The sequence below is a fragment of the Rattus rattus genome, chromosome 7 (assembly GCF_011064425.1).
Source record: "Rattus rattus isolate New Zealand chromosome 7, Rrattus_CSIRO_v1, whole genome shotgun sequence".
Classification (NCBI taxonomy): domain Eukaryota; kingdom Metazoa; phylum Chordata; class Mammalia; order Rodentia; family Muridae; genus Rattus; species Rattus rattus.
Window position 1 is genome coordinate 87225171 of NC_046160.1, and position 10252 is coordinate 87235422.

A 10252-nucleotide genomic window follows, 5' to 3' on the forward strand; every position below is an offset into this window, starting at 1 on the left:
CTAGCCATCTGCTCCTCTTGCATGGCTTGAATGGATCCAAATAAGCATGAATGTTCCTGTTAGGGTTTTGATACAAAATATATCCAAAGGCCAATATAGGGAAGACTTGATTCCCAGGTGGTATTGATCACAGATTTTCTAATCTCATCAATGGATTTAGTTATCAACTGATTAAGTATTGGGTGAGAATTTTTATTATTTTATGTTTATGCCTCTTTGTCTGCATGTATGTGCATTACATGTGTAACATGTGTAACATGCCTGAAGAGGTCAGAAGAGGGCATCAGATTCACTGGAACTGGGGTTGCAGTTGGTTGTGAGCCTCTGAGTGGACGGTGGGAACTGAATTCAGGTCCTCTGCAAGAGCAATTGCTGCTAACCACTGAGCCATCTCTCTAGCCCTAATTCATACTATTAAGTTTGGACTGATTTGGAAAAGCACAGACCAGTTTTGACGATGCTGTTGTAAGGAACTACATTAGTTTTCAACTGCTGTGATAAAATATAGAAGTCACTTAAAGAAGGGAAGGTTTCTTCTGGTTCTTGGTTTGGGGGGTTTCAGTCCTAAGACCATTGGTTTGGACCTGAGGTAAGGTAGAATATCCTCATGGTGGGCACATATAGCAGAGAAAGCTGCTTGCAATGGTAACCAGGAAGGAAAGAGAGGGAGGAAAGAGGGGAGGCAGAAGAAGGTAAGAAAGGGTTGGCAAAGGGAGAGAGAGGAAGACAGAGATGGAGAAACAAAGACAGAGATGGAGAAACAAAGACAAACAGAGATGGAGACAGAGAGAGGATGAGCTGTGCCGTTCAGCTAAGCCTCCCTCTCGGATCCAATGAGCTGAAGGTCCTCATCTGTAATTCCAGTTCCCAGGGAATCCACAGCCCTCTTCTGGCCTCTGCAGGCACCAGGCAGACATGTGGTACACACCTACACATGCGGGCAAAACACTCACACATAAAAATATTGAAAACTAGTACAATTGCACGGTTCTGAATTTAATGCAGGTGGTTTAGATGACAGTTTGGAAGGCTGGGTTTAATGAGTGCTGTTGGAATTAAAGCTGTTTCTCATCTGTTGGAAAACTGCTTTGTCACTGCAGTGGCAGTGCACACACCTTTCATCCCAGCACTCAGGAGGCAGAAGCAGGCAGGTCCTGTGGGCGCTAAGAACCAAACCTGAGTTTTCCGCACGAGCCAGCAAGTGCCCTTAACAACTGAGCGATATCCAGACCCTACATTTTATTATTAATTTTTTATGTTTCTTTAATTTTGTGCATACGACTGTGGTTGTGAGTGTGCGCACACACATGCCGCAGTACATGTGTGGAAGACAGAGGACAGCTTTGCAGTTGTCCACTTTTTACGATGTGGGTCCTGGTGATCAATCCCAGCTTGTCAGGCTTGGTAGCGAGAGAGGTTACAAACCAACCCCAAATTCAAACATTTTAAAACCTCCCTTGGTGAGAGAATAAAGAAAATCAGATGGGCTCAGCAATTGACGTTCTCAATTTAATACACATGACACAAAGGTTGCTATAAATGTCCCTCAGGTGTCATAAAACTCAATAAATGTCTTCTTGCTTAGAACTTGGACTATCAAAGAAATCTTGATTTTGTTTGTTTGTTTTTGTTTGTTTTGGCTGCTATGTGATGTTTTCAAAACTATTCCCAATCTTTATCAAACAAATACAATTTGGGCCCCAAATTCTGTCTTGCCTGTTTATTACATATTAATGATAGAAAAATAAAGCAGTTTATTAATGTTTGTCTAAAGATCTGTTAGAAGTTGCAAACAAAGGTGAGCTGAACCTCTGAATCATGGACAGATTTGCTATTAGGTGTGATTGAGAATCCTAGTTCCAAGATGTTACCAATAAATTGGGTTTTGTTTGTTTTGTTTTGTTTTCCCCCTATTTGGCCTAAAGCCTTTCTCAGAAAAACTTCAGATGAGTGAATTGTCCATATTCGATCATTAATGTTGACGTCACAGGCTCTAGAATAACTGTAGTGGTTTGGGTATGGTTGGCCCAAGGAGTGGCACTATTAGGAGCTTCGGCCTTGTGGAAGTAGACGTGTCCTTGTTGAAGGAAGTGTGTCACTTTGGGGGTGGGTTTTCAGACCCTCCTCCTAGCTGCCTGAAAGCCAGTCTTGTATTTGCCTTCAGATCAAGATGTAGAACTCTCAGCTCCTCCTGCACCAGCCCTGCCTGGACACTGCCATGCTCCCACTTTGATGATACTAGACTGAACCTCTGAACCTGTAAGCCAGCCCCAATTAAATGTTGTCCTTTATAAGAGTTGCCTTGGTCATGGTGTCCCTTCACAGAAATGGGAACCCTAAGATAATAACCTTGAAAAAACAAGTCTCTGTGCACACCTGTGAGTGATTTTTCTAGTCTGAGTTAGTTCAGGTGAGAAGAACTGCCCTAAACATGGAACCGCCATTCCAGGGACTGGAGTTTTATAAAAAGAAAAGATTGATCTGAGCACCAATGTTCATCTGTCTCTGGTGTTTGAAGTGGAAACAAGGGTTCTTTGGAAAGTCAGTTGGATGGTGTTTTGCTGGGGCAAACACGTGAAGAAGTGTTTAGCTGAAGCAGACACAGGAGAAAGGACTTTGTACTAAATAAAGCAAGCGTGTGAAAGGACAGGTGATGAAGGATCCTTCACTAATGACACGCATGTGTTGGTCCACTTTACACTGCAGTCGAGCTGCATTTGTTGGGACTCTGTAGAGGGAAACGCACCAAAAAATTTCTGGTGGTGTGCTGTGGCTTTTAGTCCCTCCCTCAGACTTGGGCTGACTGGCGGAGTGATGTCAGCTGAGACAGATGCTTGTGCTAAGGCAAGACCAGTGGAGGACACATGATATTTGGAGGGTAACCTAGGACTTGATGGACAGTGATGGAGGCTGGGCTAGGCTCGCTTATAGAGCTTGCTGTACAACACTCGTGTCTCTTGTTGATCTTTGCTGAGAACTTCTCCTGGTGCTGCTCCGGGTCCCTCCTGCTGAGTACCTCGAGGCTGAGGCCTGACTGTCTCTGCTAGGTCATGTCACTGTTGTCGCTCTACCTGCCTGGACTGCTGGTGCATCCACGAAATGTTTATGAATGGATGGAGCTGCTGCTGCCTGCTGACCTGTGAACTGAACCGCTGATTTCCAGACAACGCAGATGGGAGTTGCTCCAAAGACCCTTTCTAAACAGGTCTACTTCCCTCATGTCCTTTCTTTCCCACTGTCTCTGGTGGGTGGTGGGCTACAAAGGAGGTTAAAGCATTTAAGAACCATCATTAAAAATAGGATTTGAAAAAAATAAAGTTACAGGTGTTCATCTCTCTCTGCCCTGTGACCAACTGCCTCACGCTCCTGCCACCGTGACCCTCCTACCATAAAAGGTTATAGTTACACTGTCAGAGGAAGAAAACCTCTCTTCCTTCCCAGGAGGAGAATTATGTCCCCCACCCCACAAAGTGGTTATCATGACAGAAACTGTAAAGACATTTAAAGATGGGGAAGCCAGCTAGTTTTTACTCCCATGCAACCATTCCTCTTCTATCCCTGCAAATCTTTTAATCTTTTTTGTTTTTGTTTCTTTTCCAACATTTTCATGATTAGCTAAAATTTTCAGTAGTATCTAGGGCAGACTCAGCAGGTCAAAGCTCTTGCCTACAAACCAGAAGACAGGGATTCAAATCCCTGGAACCCACAAGAACACTGGTGGGAGAGAACTGAACCCACAAAACTGTCCTTTGATTTACACACACACACACACACTCACACACTCACACACACTAATGGTAATAATAAAGCTTTTGAGCATCAGCAATATATTTATTGTGCTATCCCGTACATTACACAGCTGCACTGTTTTCAGAGCTGGAGGTATAAATTGTTAAAGACTTTTAGAAAGTTCTAACTTCTTTTATGTATTTCTCCAAGATTTGATTCCATGAAAGGGCAAGGCCACAACTCTGCCTTTGAAATCCTGGTGCATGCTTGCAAAACTGTTTCAAGTTCCTTGACAAAATTAGACACATCCTTTTGTGTATTGAATTGTGAGAGATGAGATTTCTGAAGTTCAGGGCTGGAGAGATGACTCAGCAGTTAAGAGCACTGACAGCCTTTCCAGAGGACCTGAGTTCGATTCCCAGCACCCACTTAACAGCTCACAAACATCTGTAACTCCAGTTCCAGGGGATCCACTGCCCTCTTCTCTCCTCTTCTGGAACCCGGCATATATCTGGTGTGCAGACAACATGTAAGCAAAACACTCAAACACATAAATCAAAAAAACTTCTGAAGTTCTCAGCGCCTCAAATAAGGTATTCATGCTAGTGACCCATCACAGTTACTGACTGATCTTATAAAAAGACAAGTCGTCCATCATGTTCCTTCAGATGCTACTATAAAGCTGGGTGTACACAACTCAACCCTGCCCTGGTGGTGTCTTAGACACTGTATCTTTAGGATTATGTTGTACCTGTGCAACTATGTAACTTTTTTAGTTTGTATGAGTGGGTACTGTGGAAAATGCTATTCTTAACACTTTATGTGTCAAGTAGCCAATGGGATTTTCTATCATATTTTAATGTTCTCAAGTTAATCTCTTTTTTAAAATGTTAAAACACACACAGAGACACACACTTTCCAATAGGTTTGCCATTTGCATATCTTCTTCACAAGGTGACTCCTCAGATCTTTCTGACTAGGTTCTGTTGGGAAATAGTTTTACACTACCTGTCTTTGCTCCAGGAAGTGACTGGGCTACCAACCCCCTCCAGGCTTCCCTTGAATCTTCTGACAAAAGACACACACAGTTGCTCATTTTCAACTTGCCTTCTGGGCACAATTGCTGGGCACTACTATCTCTCACCTGAAAAAATGTGTCCTTACCAATTTCTTATCTCCATCTCTCCCACCTGCCCTAAACTTCAGTTGCTAAACTCCCCTGAACACCCACCTATAGGAGCGACCTGTGTGGCCACTCTGTTGGAGATCTCACATGGCTCTTAGTTTTTCTCTCTCCAAAGCACAGTGAACTCTGTTCTCCTTCCTCTTGTCTCCCTGCCTCCTCCGGGGAACTAAAAGTCCCACTTGTCCCTTCAACCTAACAATTGGCCCATGGCTTTCTTTACTGACAGGGGAATAGGACCTTAGCATTAGAACCACCTCCTACAAGGTTCAATTATTTTTACTGTTTTTTAATTACTCAATTTTAATAACTGTATATCTTGAATATAAGTCTTTTGCTATGTATTTTCTTTGCAAATATCTTTCTCCAGTATGAAGTTTATTTGTTTTTTAATTCTTTTAACAGTGTCTTTCACTGAGCAGTGGTTTTTAATTCTAGCAGAGTCTAATTTACCAAGGTTTTTTTTTTTTTTGTTTCTTCATGAATTACATTTTTCCGTGTTCTGTCTAAAACTAATCACCAAACTTCTAAATTCCTTCTCATGTTATCTTCTACAAATGTTACAGTTCTGCATTGTGTACTTAAATTTCAAGTATATTTGAGACAACTTTTGTAAAAGTATAAGGTTTGCCCAGACTTATTATTTTTTCAGCTGATTTCTCAGTCAGCATTATTCACTGAGAAGATGATCCTTTCCATTTGTTCCCTTCTCTTCTCTGGTGCTCCCACACCATGCTTTGCTATTTCTTCTTGGTTTTTGCTATTTTTCTTCTATATTTTCCATTTTTTCTTCTGCTCTGCACATAAGTTTTGGAAGAGTCTATTGACATTGACATTTATTCAAGCTTACTTAGTTTTTTTATATAGATGTCTCTGTACTTAAAATGGATGGATGAGAGGTCTTGCTAAGTATATAGACTGATTTGGAGGGGAGAGTGGCTGGAAACAGGAAGATCATTTAGGCAACAGTGGTAATTTAGGTTGAAAAAGGGAACCTGAATGAGGACGGTTGAAATCAAAGCAGCAGGGATAGAGACAGCAGGCACCAGGCATGCGTGTGACTCACAGAAGTGCAGCAGGTAAAGCAGTCAGACACATGAGAGAAGAGGAATACATCTAACAAAAGAAAAGACAAACAGAAGAAAAGAACCAATGGAAAACAAGAATGAATAGTGAGGGAGGCTCAGAAATGCGTCACCACAGAGCTGAGAGAATACATCAAAGCTGGAGCCACTCCCACAGGTGAGGAAATTAAATGAAGAAACTCTAACTCTCTCAGAAGCAGAGAGTCAAGTCATGACCTCTGGTTTATAACAATCCCACCCTGTGGGTCTCAGTTTTCTCATCTGCAGTACCTTGAGGAAGTGGAGGATGGAGAGATGGAGTGGAGCGGATGGCCTTGGATTCCCTCCAGCTCTGTACTTACAAACATAGTGAAGAGAGTGTGGAGTTGGAGGTGGATAATCCCTGGCATGCTCTTCGGCTGTTTATTGCTAATAATGGGACAGAGCAGAGATGCGATTAACCTTTGCTGACTTGGATTCAGACACACTTCATCATTGCCCAAACAAGTTCACGGGATGCTGCTAAGTATCCATTAATGCAGAGAGCACCAGAGGCATCTCTGAGACCAACTAATAAGTCACCAGTACCTGCCCAAGGGCCTCTCCAAAAACACTGTTGCTTTTTGTCCACCCATCCCCAATGGTTCATTCTTGGTCTGGCATGTGTGATATGACAAGATGTCTAGATTGAAAATGGTATTATTCAGCATATGTGGTTTCAGAGTGTTGCTGTGTAAAAGTTGAATAGAAAACCTTCAGATGTTAGGCCTGGATTTCCCCCAGAGTCAGAAAAGAACGTCTGAGTTCTCTTATTGAGAATCATGACTCTACCATATATTTTCAGAAAATGTCTTTTCTTGTTGGAACATCAGAGTAAAAGTCAAACACATGTGGCAGCTGTTTGTTGGTGTGGTGGTTTGAATGAGATGGTCACACACTTTCAAGCATTTGGATAACTGTCCCCAGTAGCACTTTTGGGGAGGTTTAGGAGGTACGTCCTTGTTAAAGGAGGTATGTCACTGGAGGTGGGGTTTAAGAGTTTAAAGGTAGCCTGGTGGTAGTGGTGCAAGCCTTTAATCCCAGCACTCAAATCTGCCTGATATCTGTGAGTTTGAGACCAGCCTCGTCTACAGAGTGAGTTCCGAGACAGCCAACCAGTGCTACACAGTGAAACCCTGTCTCAGAAAAAAAGAAACAAACAAACAAAAGAAAGAAAAAAGTAAAGTAAAAGAAAAAAGAGTTTAAGGGTTTGAATTAGCCCCAGTTCCTTTTTGCTTCCTACTTGCAGTTGGAGACGTGAGTTTTCAGTTGTTCCTGCAGCCATGGCTGCTGTGTGCTGTCTGCTGTCTGCTGTCTATTTGCTGCCATGATTTCCTGCCAAGGTGAACTCAAATCCATTGGAACCATAAGCCTCAATAGACCTCTGTAAGTTCCCTTGGTCATGCTGTTTCATTACAGCAATAGAAACATAACTGATACAGTTGCTAGAGGACCTGCAGTGAGGGAAGAGAGACCACTTCTTCCTTAGATCCTCTTTCAACAGTTGCCTCAGTCCCTTAACTCCGTGCTTGGAACAGAACCCACAAATCAGGGGGACAAGCCTGTGCTGTTGGTCTGTATTTTTTTTATATATATATATATATATACCATAGTTTACTTTCACTTCAGAATTCCACATAGATTTTCTTTTAATTAAATACTTGGGACTGGAGAGATGACTCCCTCTTCTGACCTCTGTGGACCACATGCACACACACAACAAACATACAATAAAATCGAATAATTTTCTAAATCAAATACTCCAAAGGAAATTCTGTGTATTTTAAACAGTATAATAACTCCTCAAAAATTTAAATTAAAATTATCTTATATGTGATCTACACTTTAATTTTGGTTATACCCAAAGAATTGAAAAAATGGACTAAGACATCAATTTAGAAAAAAAAAAACAAACCTGTGTGTATATTCAGGGGTAAATGGATACCACTTAATACACACGCGTGATGCAACATTATCCCCCTGAAGAGAGTGAGATTCTGGTGCATACTACAGGACAGTAGCTAGGGATAATAGTGCATTACTTTATATGAAACACCTAGTCAACCCACGCTGACAGAACAGGCTGCTAACAGGAACTGGGTAAGTCTTTACTTTTCTTGTCTCTGAACTAGAACACCCAGAAAAGCCACTTATGTGATGAAGGACTCATTCCTAGCTAAGGTTGCCAGAATGGTAGACACCTGCATAGCAGGGGTAGCTTGTTCTGGTATTTGTCTTCCTATTTGCCAGAATAAGAAGGAGAGACCTGGTAGGAAGCAGAGTAAGTTGTAAATCTGGAGTCCTGACCTAGATAAGCTACTTCCTCCAGGGCGGTGCTACCTCCTGAGATTCTGCAACCTACCAAAACAGCACCGCTCACTGTGGACACCCTACCAAAACAGCACTGCCCACTGTGGACACCCTACCAAAACAGCACTGCCCACTGTGGACACCCTACCAAAACAGCACTGCCCACTGTGAAATCCTACCAAAACAGCACTGCCCACTGTGAAATCCTACCAAAACAGCACTGCCCACTGTGGACATTCACATACATGCACCTGAGGGAACATTTAACATTCACACTGTAACATGGGGGGGAGGGATACACGGGAGTGGGATGGAGGTGAGGATATTGTTTAGTGAGTCAGGTTCAGTTCTAGATGAAGGTATCATTTCAGTGAATGGTGTGGAGTTATCATGGTGGTTACACAAGAGTGTAACCAAGTGTGTGTGTGTACAGAATACCACTGGATGCAGACACAAAGAGCCAAAATAGTGAAGTATACTTTTGTGTTTGTTCATTTTACCATTTTAAAAAGCTATTCCTGCCAGGCAGTGGTGGTACACACCTTTAATCCCAACACTCAGGAGGCAGAGGCAGGTGGATCTCTGAGTTCTAGGCCAAGCTGGTCTACGAAGTAAGTTCCAGGACAGCTAGGGCTCCCAGAGAAACTTTGTCTCAAGAAAACCAAACCAATAATAATAATAATAATAATAATAATGAAAGTAAAATTAAAAAGCTACTCATGAAGCTCCTAGAGAATGTATAGAGAGAACCACAGTTTAACATGAGGTACTCCGACTTCTCCTCCTGACCCTTACATTCTGTCTGACCCGAGGGAAGTAACTAGGGATGCAGAAAAAGCAGGGTTTTGTATTTCTATATTATTATTATTATTATTATTATTATTATTATTATTATTTAGGTTTTGGAGGTTTATTTATTTTTAATTTATTTGAGACAGGGGTCTCACACTGAAGTCCAAGGCTGACTATGTACAAACCAGGCTGGTTTCAAACTGCCCCCTTCCTCCAGACTCAAGCTACCAATGCTGGTCTTACAGGTGTGGGACAACGGGAGCAGCTTCTTAAGAAAGCAATATTGGAGATGATAGGCAGCAAGCAAAGCCTATCAAAACAAAAGATAACTCCCAAATAAGTAGACCAATATTGTGTCCCAAGAAACTAAAATAAAACAAATCAAGCCTGACTTTTGTAGGAGGAAGAAAATAAATATCATCACAGAGATAAGTAAAACAGGGGGGAGATAAAAAGCAGAAGCTGATCAACAAAACTATGAATTGCTGAAAAGATAAAAATCGGTAAACTTTTACCTAGGCTAAGAACAAAGGAGAGACAAGATACAAAGAAAAGCAGAAGAAAAAGATACATTGCAACCCACACTTCAGTGATAGAAAAAGTCAGGAGACTGCAGTGAACCAACGAACGGTTTAACGTCAAAGAAATGGTTGAGTTCCTGCAGTCGTTGTTCAACGTGCCAAGCCTGAAGAGTGGAGGAGAAGAAAACTGGAATAGAAGAAGCAACAGAGGAAATCTGGGGACCCTGGTGGCACTGCCAGTGGGCACAGCACATTCAAAGAAGCACTCAGTGGAGCAGGGTTATGCGTCCTTGCTGTAAAAGTGAGGATACACGCAGCACCCAGTGTAACGTCTGGAACTAAATGGGTGCTCAGCAAATGGCATTTTCAAATGGAAAACAACAAATAATAAATTTAAAATCGTGTGTTTCAATTTTGAAGACACATTTGGAGTCTCTAAATAGGTTCTTTCCTTAGGTCATCCTAAAATGACGAGCATAGGGAAAATCTGTTTGATATGAAAACTTTGGAACCCACAGGGGTCTTATTTTTCATTTGCCCATAAATCATAGCAGTGAGATTCTGCTCCACGTAGGTCTGAATCCTCGAGCTCTAAGAGTCGAAAGATTATTTTG